Source organism: Setaria viridis, chromosome 8 (genome assembly GCF_005286985.2).
Source record: "Setaria viridis chromosome 8, Setaria_viridis_v4.0, whole genome shotgun sequence".
In the NCBI taxonomy this organism is placed as follows: domain Eukaryota; kingdom Viridiplantae; phylum Streptophyta; class Magnoliopsida; order Poales; family Poaceae; genus Setaria; species Setaria viridis.
In genome coordinates, this window is record NC_048270.2 from 13237223 (window position 1) to 13249837 (window position 12615).

The window sequence follows — 12615 nt, forward strand, 5'->3', positions numbered from 1 at the left end:
AGCTCCAAGACGGTCCTGATTGGCTCAGCGCTGGATCCCAAGGAAGATGTGCTCGTCAGCTTCCTTTGGGCCAATAAAGACATCTTCGCATGGAAGCCATCTTATATGCCGGGGGTGCCTAGGGAGTTGATCGTGCACTCACTGAATGTGGATCCCAAAGCTACGCCTGAAACGGACCCGAATTCCTATTTTCGAGAATTCAAGCCTTTGCACCTCGGTGATAGTCCTAGGAAGGCTATCACATGCGAATCTCTATCTCAGATAGTACAAATCCATACAAACACAGAAACAGAGAGGAAAAATAGAGTACAACATCATTATAGATAACATGAGTAAGAATACATCTCAGCGGCACATGCCGGTACAAGTCCACCGGGACTGAATCAAGAAAGGTAAAATATCTACGCAGCGGAAACAGAAGCTATGGAGAACTCCTTCTTCATAGGTGACTTGAGCGAAGCACGGTCCCTAGTCTTCCCATCCATTATAGTTGAAGCCGTAGTCGAGCACCGATTCCTGAAAAACCACCATCTACCCGAGAAGCGGGTAGGCCATGTCAACTCCCAAAAGCAAGAAAGCCAAGGAAACAAGGGAAATATACTATATGCATGATAAACCTATATATGGTTGCAGGGGTTTATGCATGCGGCAGCAGTAAGTCAAGGAAGCAAGCACATATCCTGAGGTCAGCACCTCAACAAGGTAGTCAGCACAAAACACCGGCCCTTCACCCAAGGGTCTAGTCCCAAGCACTCTAGGCGATGTGATAGCTCTCTCCCCTCACATCTCAACGGCAAACGCTGGCCTATCTCATCACCAAAGAGAGGGAAGGTAGAAGCATAAGAAAAGTCTAGTCAAGAGTAGCGGTAGACACTAGCACTGTCCATACCTCTGGACATGGACTATAGCTATAGCTTTAAACACTCTGCAGAGGTTGTACATCTGTAACCATCCGGATGGAGCCTGGACAGTAGCAAGTCGTCCAAACCCCACCTAACGGCCGGAGCCCTAGTAAGTGGATAGCTCTCGCCCGACTCCTTGAGTCTAGAACTATCTTCATCTGCAGGGCACGCTGTCACTAGAGAAGACCTCGAGGCTGTGAAACCTAACCATGCCAGGCTGCAGTCTTGTCAGAGCAGGCCATCGCCTTGAACTCCTTACACGACCTCCTGTCCGCCTGCGGGAAGAGCGCTATCCACTACTAGTCTCGGACCGAATCCCGCCCATACGTGAGCGAAACAGTATGTACGTAAATAGATGCTATGTCTGGTGGTAAACTGACTCGGTCCTTAATCGGCTGAGAGTGAACACTCTCCTGAACAAGAACGTGCCAAAGCACCAACCAACACCTCAAGCAAGGTACCTGCCACAAGTACAAGGTATGGAGAGAGTCTAGAATGCTCTCTCCCGGCCTGGCACTCCTCAGTACCTACCCTGTCTCGCTCCCGCGAAGTACACATCAAGGAATAACACACCTAAAACACACGTGAGAGTGGTCAAGGAATCCCATTACCAAAACCATGGTATATACCCATCCATAACTCAAAACCATGTATATAGATGAAATAATGATGGACTAGCTAGGGGTCTGTAGAAGTAGGTAAAGCAAGGAAGCAGGATATAGCAATTATCAAGGCATGGCTAAAACATTGGCTATGCAATCCATCATCAAGCAAGCATCATAAATAAAGCGCTAGCACCTAAGCATGCATAGGATCTACATGTTTGGGAGTGACATGATACCTTATATTTGTTTGTCGAAGTCCTTGCCATTGAAGTCGAGGTCGAAGGGTCTTCTCGATCGTCGCAGCTCGGGTCTTCAAATGGGTCTACAACATACACGAGATGTGACGCGAAAATAAATAACGAGCAATATATCTAATGCAAAAATACCAAGAAGAGCAAAATAGAAGATCCAAATAACTCCAAACTAGCTACAAACATAGGTTTGATTTTAGAAATTTAGTGGAATTGGTTTCATAATTTTCTGAGCTAGTATGAATTAGTTAAGAATTAAATAGGAAGTAAAGCATATTAAACAATTTAAATATAGAAATTAAGGTGGGTACATGTGTCAGCTCCTAGTTGTGCCGCGGGTCTCGCGGTTGGGATCTTTGGTGGCCACGCACGCATGTGGGTTGCGGTATGGCAAGCTTGCGAGTGGGTGGGTGCACGCGCTAGCAAGGTGTTCGGGCAAAAGGTCCTGAAAGGAAGCGATGGCACATAGAGCCAAAAAGGGATGGCAATGTAGCAGCGAAGACAAAGCGTGCGGTGGTAGCTCAAGGCTTGGCTTTCTAGCCTCGCCCAAACAACGGATGGCGACAGCTTAAAAGTGGAAGCTTGGAAATCGGCAGCAGCAAGGCACGGTAGCAAAGCACATGCGGTTGATGGTCGCACGGCCACAAGAAGCCAACGATCATGGCCGTGGTGCAAGGCCATAGCTTGGCAGCAGGGAAGCAACATCACCTGCAACAAAAGGGGGCACAGCTCGAAGACCGGCTCACAAGCGACTGCGGGGCTGCTGCGTAGCGGTGCTACTCCTCGGTATGAAGGCTGGCACACAGAGACAAGTAAGCCGGGAGCTTTGCTTACCTAGGGGCTGGACAGACCAGTTGGAGCATTTCATCGAGCACGTTGAAGACGAGGTGGAAGGCAGCCGGCTCGGTACAGGGGTAGCATACTGGTACACGGCGAGCTCGCGGTTCAAGCATCTCGTCGATTTTTGATATATGTTATTGTAATATATTTCATATATCTTATTTATAGTCCTATTTTTTAGAAAGGTAGATCTCATTTTAGAATTTGGTACAGGACCTTGATTTTTGCCGGCTCGGCCCTGGTCGTGGGTGAGGTGGAAGCCGGTGCGGGGAGACATCGAAGCTGTGGCGAGGTGAGGCAGGGCCGGCTCGCGGTTCTCTTGGCGGCGACAGCACATCTCCAAGCCTCCTCCTTCTGGTCCACGGACGGCGACGGGCGGCAGCTCGGGCGACGACGGCCAGGCGCACACGCGGCCGTGCGCAGGAGGAAGTCAGCGACGGGCGCGCATGGGCGAGCAGCACACGCGGCCAGGGTCGAGCAGAGGCGTGCGGCGTAGCTGCGCAGGAGGGCTGGGCCAAGGCGAGCGCGGGCAGCCAGGCGCAGGTGGGCGACGCGGCGCTGCCAGGCGCAGGAAGAAGGGGCGTGCGGCCCAGGCGACGGGCGAGCAGGCAGCCACGCGCGGGAGCGAGCGCAGGAGCGGGGCGCACGCGGGAGACCGGCGGCGCTGGCTCGTGCTGCTCCGCTGCTCGTTTTTGCGATGGAAGAAGCAGAGAACAGGAAGAAGAAAGAACGGAGGAGTTCGTGCGGTGGATAAATCAAAGAAAACCGGCGCTAGCTGCTGATTTTGCAACTCGCGGTGGAAGGAGCTGGAAAAAGAAGAGGCAAACGGCGGCGGCGGGAAGGAAATGGAGAGGAGAGGGGGAGTTGGGAGAGAGGAGATTATTTATAGAAGGGGATTAGAGTTAGGTTAGTTAGATGGGTTTTTAGTTGGCCTTAAGATTTGGGCTAAAAATAAATTAAGCCTGTCAAATAAATTGATTGCAATTTATCCCGTGGACTTGAAACAGATCAACTAGACTAATTTTCCAAGAACGGATTAAATGGCAAATATTTATTTCGGGAAGCCGAAAAATATCGCCATAATTCAAATTGAGCTCCCGGGGATTTAGTCCAAAAGAATTAGATTATTTTCCGAAATCAAATCAAGTAATTAATTTGAAAAGTCGGGGAAAAAACTTTCTAATCCATTTAAGAAATTCCAGAGCACTTTGGAAAGGTCGGGAAAGTTAGCGGTTCGACCGAGTTAGCAGGTTGGTTGACTGAGTTGGCAGGTTAAGTTAGAGTTAGTTACATTAGGTTTGTGTTATGCTATTTACCTACTAGCTTTAGTTTGTATTTTTTAATCTTATCCGAAAATACAAACTCACCTTCGAGATCCAAATTAAATCAAATAAAATCCAAATCCAAATCACACGTGCAAACATGTCTTAAATTTAAATGCACAATTTAATTACTAACTTTTGAATTTAGAGAAAAGAATTGAGCGTTGACCTTAAGTTTGACCAAGTATTTATAAGATTCACATGATCAAATAGTTTTAAATTTTTACAAAAACTGACACAATTAATATCACTCAATTTTGAGGGATATGACAACGCCCAAGCGACAACGACTACATCGGTTCACTCAAGACAGAAGAGAAGCTATCAAAAAAGAGTTAGCCAAACTACTCATGGCTGGCTTCATAAAAGAAGTGCATCATCCAAAGTGGCTGGCCAACCCTGTCCTGGTGCGAAAGAAGAACAACAACGAGTCGAGGATGTGCGTAGACTGCATGAACCTCAACAAACACTGTCCAAAGGATCCCTTCGCGCTCCCTAGGATTGATCAAGTTATCGACTTGACAGCTGGGTGCGCTCTACTTTGCTTGCTCTACTTTGCTTTCTTGATTGCTACTCGAGGTATCACCAGATAGCTCTCAAGGAAGAAGACTAGATCAAGACCACGTTCATCACACCGTATGGAACTTTCTGTTACACCAGTGTTGGCGCTAGAAGTCAGCCGATTGACCCTTAGCGTCGGACACAGGACCCGGGAGAATCTGCTTAGCTCCTGTTCGGGTAATCGTCCTAGTGCGGTTCACGCGGCGTGCCAGCCAATCTAACCTGTTGATTGGCAAGGAAGAAAACGTGTCAAATTTCACAGGTTCCGATCGGCTAAGGTTTCGATCTCGAAAAATGTATCAGCGAATCGGCCGATTTGCTATATAAAGATAATCGGCTATGATACAGCCGACAATCACGTAGTGATTGTGAAGAAAACCACTAGAGTAAACTAGAAAAAGCTACGAAAGCAACACTTGAGATAGATCTAATCGGCTATGCGATAATGATAAATAAAAAATAACAAAAATAGAGCTGATAGTTCGAATCTCAAGCTGGATAACTGGTGATAAAACTAGAACAATAGATGAAACCTATGATTCTAGTAAATATCGATAACTGATGAATAAATCTAAACGAAACGACAGCGATGCGCCCGAAGTTAAAGCTTAGATATTACTCGATAAACAGAACTTATAGAATCGGCCGGAGATTGTGTCAATGCAACCCTGCCAACCTGTATGAACTCGTGAAAGAAGAAAAGTATTGGCGAAGTCCCCGACTTGAAAGTAAAGTACAATGAAAAGTAGATTTGTTTGTGTTGATTGATGTGTTTTACAAATCTCTGAGGATGGCTATTTATAGCCTGTTACAACCAATTTCCTAACCGACTAGGAGCTATCTCTAATTTTAAACAAAAATGAATATTTACAAACACAACTCGTATCGGAGTTGGTTACTGTACTCCCACGGGCCAATCTTTCTCTATCTTCTCTCTGATCCACTTTAAGCCCATATTGGCCCAATCGCTCCAGCCTTCCTATCGGCCGATCTCCACCAACTCCATCCGATAAACACTGTAGCGCCAATCAGCCGATCCCCAACTGTAGCACCAATCGGCCGATTCCTAATCGTCACCTTTTAATCCCCAATATCAGCCAATCTTCTCTTCTCTTGACGTCGATCCCATACGTGTCAAAATCTGGCGTCAACACATGCCCCCAGTTTCGGAGTAAAACTTTTACTTCGAAATTCTTTTTTAACTTCCCATCCGAAACAAGCGCAGCAAAAATCTCCTTCCGTTTCGTGGTCTCCTACCTGATGATTGCAATCTTTTCGAAATGGGCGCCTGAGACAACCACTCCCCCATAATTCGCGTAGATGGCACGGTAAAAAACCCTCCTTTACCCCTTCTCTCGGACCATCTCTAAATACTGGCACGCCCCGCACTTCTTCTTCACAAGCCAGTAACTTCCTTCTTGGCGTACTAGTTTCCATCTTCTTCCGGCGCCCTTTTGGCTTCCAACCACATCTTTCGGCGACCCCCTTTTCATCCGCATTCCGCTTCATCTTCCTAATGGCGACACCATCAGCAACTCCACCAGCAATGGAGGCTCCGCCGGTAGCTCCATCAGCGGCGGCCGCAGCTCCATGGGCGACAGAGGCCCCACCGGCAGTTTCATCAATGGCGGCAGCTCCACCAGCAGCTCCGTCGGCGATGATGACTTTCATTCCAGAGGTACTCATCTGGAACTTTTTTCTCTTTACTTTTACTGTCCACGCATCTTTTAGATCCATTCTTAGTTCTTCCCCCTTTCCCTTTTTTAGACAGTCAGACACCAAATAACCATCCGTCTTTCCAAAGCTCTTGGTCTCATCTGTTTAGGCCCTATGGGGAACCCATACCCAACCGACCTGATCAACTTGGAAACCCATAGGATTCCATTTAAGCAGTCACCTATGAACTTGGATCATTGGTCAGGCACTTTTAGATCTTGGCCGAATGAAACTCCCGGTTGGAAAGAGTGGTACCAAAGAATAGCCAACTCCAAGAGAGTTCAATGGAGAGAAATGAACCCTTGGTGATGGCAGCCTCCTACTTCTGGTCCGACGCCCTCAACGCGTTCCTTTTCGGCCATGGGCCCATGACCCCCACTCTGGCCAATGTTGTGATGTTGACCGGCCTTGACATTTCTTCCCCCGATACTCCCTTTCACTATCTAGTCAAGCCGACCCATCGGCTGGAAACAAAAGGAATCGGCGGGTGGAAGGGGTATATTAAAAACAACATGAAGACCGGGACAGTTTCAGAGAGAGAATACGCGGCCTTCCTGATGATGTGGCTGGAGAAATATTTTTTTTGCGGTAGGGCAGTCGGCCCTTCTTCCAACACACAGACTCTAGCCGAAGCACTATCAAGAGGAGCCTCCGTCCCCCTCAGGAAGCATTTACTAGGATCGACTTATCATATGCTGCACCAAATCGGCGTCAAACTATCAAAGGGAGAGCTGATTGGAAATCCAGGTGGCCCCTGGTGGTTCATCAATCTCTAGCTCAATTTGTATATGAGCAAGATCTCAGCATCGGGTAGAGCACATGACATTCCCCAATATTGAGTTAGAAGAAAACCCCACCGTACGGCGCCGATGCACCTCTTCCGGTGAAGCAGCGTCAGTCTTCCCTGGTTGCCAACTCACCGCCACCAAAGTAGCCGAATACTTTAGATGTTTTTACAACGACTTTAGTGAAGAAACCACCAGCTGGTGCCCGTATCAGAGGACAGAGCCTTTTGTTGAGCTCCCCTTCTGTTATGATTCGACGTCCAACACCTTTGACAATGATCTCACGGACGTCTTGATCAAGCCAGGGATCTTACCGGCGAACTTTTTCTCGGGAAAAGATGCCCCTACTCACGAGTTTTACAATCCATCAGTTGCGGCACGGCAGTTCGGCCTAGGTCAGCTGCCGATTCGAGTCTACTTCACCGGTTGCGTGAAATTCCGAGACGAGCTCACCAAGGGTCTCGACTATAGTCGGCTGTGCGACCGAGTGCCCGATTCCAGCACCATCGATTTGAACAACTGGATAGTATCTCCTTTTGTTGTCCAACCATTGAAATTATGGTGGGCAGAATGGAAGCAGCATCTATTTTGTGCGTCTCCCGCGACGTATTGCAATGATCTGGATCCTGAGAACATCGACCCGAACACAGTAGTATTGCTTTTCCCTCAGCTGATTTTGATGCCATTTTCCTTCTTATGCTAAAAATTTTATCGCTAACTCTTACTTTCTTTTATAGTCTGAGAGTCGACTTCCTCCAACGCGTAGCCGGAGTGGCAGGCTGATAGAGAACCGCTACCCATATACGGAATTCCCACTCATCGACAATCATGCCCCAACCATTGATGACATCACCACCGGCCGATTGAAACAGACGCCGAATAAAACTTTAAAGAAGACGAGCCGCCGAGTGCGTGCCCGCACAGAATCGGCCGAGCAGTCGGCGGTGGCATCGGCTGAATCTTTGGCTGCGCCGATTCTTCCGATCATCGAAGAAGTTGACCCCCAAGCTGCTACAGAAGCTGGAGCGGCCACTGCATCATTGCTATTAGAAGCTGTCCAGGTCACCTCGTACTCATGCCTTTCTGAGTATTCTTCCGATATTAACTTCTTTCTATCAGGCCGCACAGATCACCCCAGGGCAACCTCCGCAGCAATCGGCCACACCCCAAGCAGAAATTGGAGTGTCAGTAATTCCTCCCACTGAGGTAAAGAATCCCTTAACTCAATTTTTTAATACTTAATCAAAAGCTTGACCAATTCTGATGCAGGCTACCCTTGGTACATCAATTGTACCTTTTCAACAGCCATCGGCCAGGGAACCCACGGAGGTACGGCAATCACCACATGTCATCAGATCTGACCATTTGTATTATACTCATAAGAATTTGCTCCTCGTACCTTTCCAGGAGGCCGGTCCGAGCAGGGCACCAATAATCGTCGAATCCTCCTCCTCTGATGAGCTAGTTGCATTAGTTCCTGAACCAAGGGCAGCACTCCCACCGATGCAAGCAGAAGAAATCCGCTTCAAAGAGGTAAGAGACTCATCACCCAAATCGGCCGATTTCCCTATTACCGTCGTCTAATTGATGCTTATTATTTTATCCTCTCACAGGAACAAGATACTCCCAATAACAGTCTCTTCTCTTTCGCGGTCGCGCTTTCTGATGATGAGGAGGTTGCTTCGTGTCAAGTCATACTGAGCTCGATCCCTGATGATGTCTGTGCCAAACTCGAGAGCATACGAACCCTCCTTCAAGACGATATCGGCCGATTAGTGGAGGACGCCTCGCCGATTCGGCAACTACTCAGTGAAATCAGAGGTCGAGTCCCAAAAGAGGTGGAAGAAGCCCTGGCGCCCGCCGCATACATTGAATCAATGCGGATCCCAGTGTTCAGAGCTTTGCGCCACATGGACGATCGTGCCAAGCTAGCTAAAGCTTGTGAGGAGGAAGATTCTTACAAGCACTTAGCCCAAGAGGTACATCACCAAATCAACTTCCTTGAAAGTTCCCACCCGGGTATTGTTGGTGCTATAGATCGCCTCAAGCGCCGAAGGGCAGAGCTCGCCAAGGAGATGGAGCAGGTGACCAAGGACATAGCCATCGAAGAGAAAAGACTCCAAGAGCTCCCTTCTGTTATCGCCGAGCTAAAGCAAGAGAGGTAGAGCCTGGCCCACGAAGCAATCAAGCTCCATCGCCATATGCCAGAAGTCCCTGGATCGGTCGACGACGACCAGCGAACTTTAGACTTGGCCGATCAGGTTAGGCAACGAGCGATTGCGGCTATTAATGCCCTCCTTGGATGAACTATAAAAGTACTGGCCGCTCTGTAAAAACATTAATGTCTTTTGACCGTTGATGTGTGGATCCAATCCTGACCCGTCATTCGTGGCAGCCTTTCATTTATTACCCCTTTTACTTTGATGGGACGTGTCTTACCAAACTCTCGCCCCTTTTCTTTCTATAAGTACGAAACCCCGTATTGTTTCCAAGGGCATTCGCCTCACTCGTCCTCTTCTCTTCTAGTAGTTCAAACCATCAGAATATTCACCAAGATGTCTTCTTCAACTTCCTCCTTTTCCTCCTTCTCTGTCAACCAGGTACGAGATCTTCCTTCACCCTCCATTCCCCGGTCTGACATTTTGATCAGTCTGATGTCGAGCGGTTATTTGTGAATTTTTCAGCCGAGACGCCTTGGTCTCGAACTCGAACGGGCGATCGAGATCATGCACTCCGATGAACCATTGTCACAGGAGGACAAAGATTTGATCAGAGCCCATTGCGAAGAACTCAGGGATCATGTCCCTGCTGAAGTCCAGAGGATCTGGGATCACATCGACGCCAACTGCTCCAAGCGGCCGCCAATCGAAAGGAGTCATCCATTCCCTCACCCAGTTGCCCTTGAAGACGCTGCAGTGGGAACGTCTCAACCACCGCTTGATCGGAGCCACCCTCTTCCTCGCCAAGTTGAGGCTGAAGCCGCAATGAAGGATTTCGTGGAAAGGAGCATCCGCCTCTTGATAGAGTTAGGTCGGGTAGAGAGGGAGCTTAAGAAAAAGCGTGGTTAATAGATGTGTTGGTACTTTTGTTCTAAGGGAGACTTGTACCGTGTCAGCCATGTACCCCGTTGTTTGTACTGAATAATAAATCGGCCAGATCAGACACATGTTTTGTTATTAAGGTGATGTTATTTTGCATCAGCTATCTTATCTAATAGGAGTTGGCCGCACCATCTCGATACACTCCACCATTAGTTATGCATTGACCCATATATTAGGGTAGTACCTCTTCAGATATCTTCCATTCAAGGCCCTTGTGAACTCCTCTCCTTCGATCGTTTCCAGTATATATGCATTTCCCGGGGCGCATCGGCCGATTTTGTACGGCCCTTCCCAGGTGGGCGACCATTTACTGAACTTGGGATCCTTGGACCCTATCGGCAGTACCAACTTCCATACCAAATCTCCTTGGGAGAATTGCTTGACTTTGACCTTCTTGTCGTACCACCTGGCCACCCTCTTTTTATTCTCCTCAATGCTGATCAGGGCCCTCAATCGTTGACCTGCCAAATCGTCAAGCTCTCCTTTCATGAGGAGGGAATAGTCATCGGCCGTCAACTGATCTTGAAGCCATCTACATCTTGACCCCGTCCTTAATTCCCAAGGCAACACTGCCTTGTGACCATACACCAATTGATAAGGAGATATTTTAGTGGCCCCGTGGCAGACCATTCTGTAAGCCCATAAAGCCTCGGTCAAACACAAGTGCCACTTTTTAGGTTGTTCCTCAATCTTCCTTTTGATCAACTTAATTATCCCCTTATTGGACGATTCAGCCTGGCCGTTAGCTTGAGCATAATATAGAGAAGAATTCAACAACTTGATTCCCATATCGACAATTAACTGCTCGAACTCTCCTGAAGTGAACATCGTCCCTTGGTCAGTTGTGACAGTTTGAGGGATACCGAAATGATAAACAATGTGGTTCCTCACAAAATCGACCATAGCGGCCGATGTCACGGCCTTTAATGGGATTGCCTCCACCCATTTGGTAAAGTAGTCAGTGGCTACTAATATGAACTTGTGTCCCTTGCTTGATGGAGGATAAATTTGTCCAATGAGGTCTATTCCACAACCCCTGAACGGCCATGGCTTGATTATCGGATTCATAGCTGATGCTGGCGCACGTTGTACGTTGCCAAACTTCTCACAGTCCTGATACCCTTTATAATATTTGAAGTAGTCTTCGAGTATCGTCGGCCAATAATATCCGTTATTCCTAATCATCCACTTCATTTATGAGCCGATTGGTGAGCTCTGCACACGCCTTCATGGATTTCTCCCATAAGGATCTTTGCCTCTTCCGTCCCCAGGTATTTGAGCAGAACCCCATCAATCGTTCGGGAAAACAAGTCATCTTTGAGTAGTACATATTTTGTAGCTTGAAAACGCACTCGCCGATCCACTTTCTTGGACGAATCTTTTAGGTAGTCGTCAATCTCCTTTCGCCAATCATCGGCCGTGAGTTCCAGAGTCATGGTGCCTTGAATTGGCCAATACCCGGACGTGTGTTGGGCAAGTCTATTAGCCTCTTCATTATAGCTTCTGGGAATATGCTCAATAACCGCGGACTTGAATTCCTTTAAGAGTTGGAGGCAATCTTCATAGTAGATCCTCAGGACATCATCTTTATATTCAGATCTTCCCGTTAACTGATCTACGATGAGCATGGAATCCCCAAAAATCTCTACAGCGTCGGCTTTGATCTCTCTCAATAATTGAATGCCTTTTAGGACGGCTCGGTATTCCGCCTGATTATTGGTCGTGGACGCTTCTATTGATAGAGAGAAATCATAACTTGCCCCCCGAGGTGATATGAGAACGATGCCGATTCCTGATCCGGCCCCATATGACAAACCATCAAAGTATAGAGTCCACGGAACCAGCTCAACGACAGCGATTTCCGATCCGCAGTGCTGGGCCACGAAATCAGCCATGACTTGACCCTTGACAGCTTTGGCCGATTTGTACCTTAGGTCAAACTCTGACAGAGCTAGGATCCACTTTCCAATTCGCCCTTTCAAAATTGGCAATGACAGCATGTACTTTACCATGTCATCCTTGCATATGACTATGCATTCTGCCGATAACAGGTAATGCCTGAGCTTGGTGCATGAGAAATAAAAACATAGGCATAGCCGTTCTACCGGGGAATATCTTGTTTTGGCATCCAGAAGTCTTCTGCTAACATAATATATTACCCGTTCCTTTCCTTTGAACTCCTGTACCAGCGCCGATTCGATAGCTCGTTCATCAGCCGATAAGTATAGTCTGAACGGCTTGTTAGCTTGTGGCAGGACCAATACAGGTGGCGAGATCAGATATTGCTTGATGTCTTCCAGTGCTTTTTGCTGTTCTTCTCCCCATACGAACTCCTGGTCAGGCTTCAACTTCAATAATGGTGTGAAGGCTTGAATACGCCAGGACAAGTTGGATATGAATCTCCTGATAAAGTTGACTTTGCTGATTAGGGACTGCAACTCAGTTTTGTTCTGTGGGGCCATGACCTTATTGATGGCCGCTATGATTTTCCGGTTGACTTCTATCCCGCGCTCGTGAACCATGAATTCTAGA

The 12615-nt window shown here is 47.7% G+C and overlaps 1 long non-coding RNA gene across 2 annotated transcripts; it reads right to left on the reverse strand.

Annotated features, from left to right (window-relative positions):
• Positions 1-291: 291 nt before the first annotated feature.
• LOC117866557 (uncharacterized) lies at positions 292-3455 on the reverse strand. 2 transcript variants are annotated; one of them, XR_004642936.2, is made up of 4 exons: positions 2815-3455; positions 2593-2680; positions 1744-1829; positions 292-531 (listed from the first exon to the last, which is right to left on the reverse strand). It is a non-coding gene; the product is annotated as an uncharacterized lncRNA (long non-coding RNA). The 2 variants fall into 2 exon arrangements; XR_004642935.1 differs by lacking the exon at positions 2815-3455 and having other exon boundaries at positions 2593-2808.
• Positions 3456-12615: the final 9160 nt, after the last annotated feature.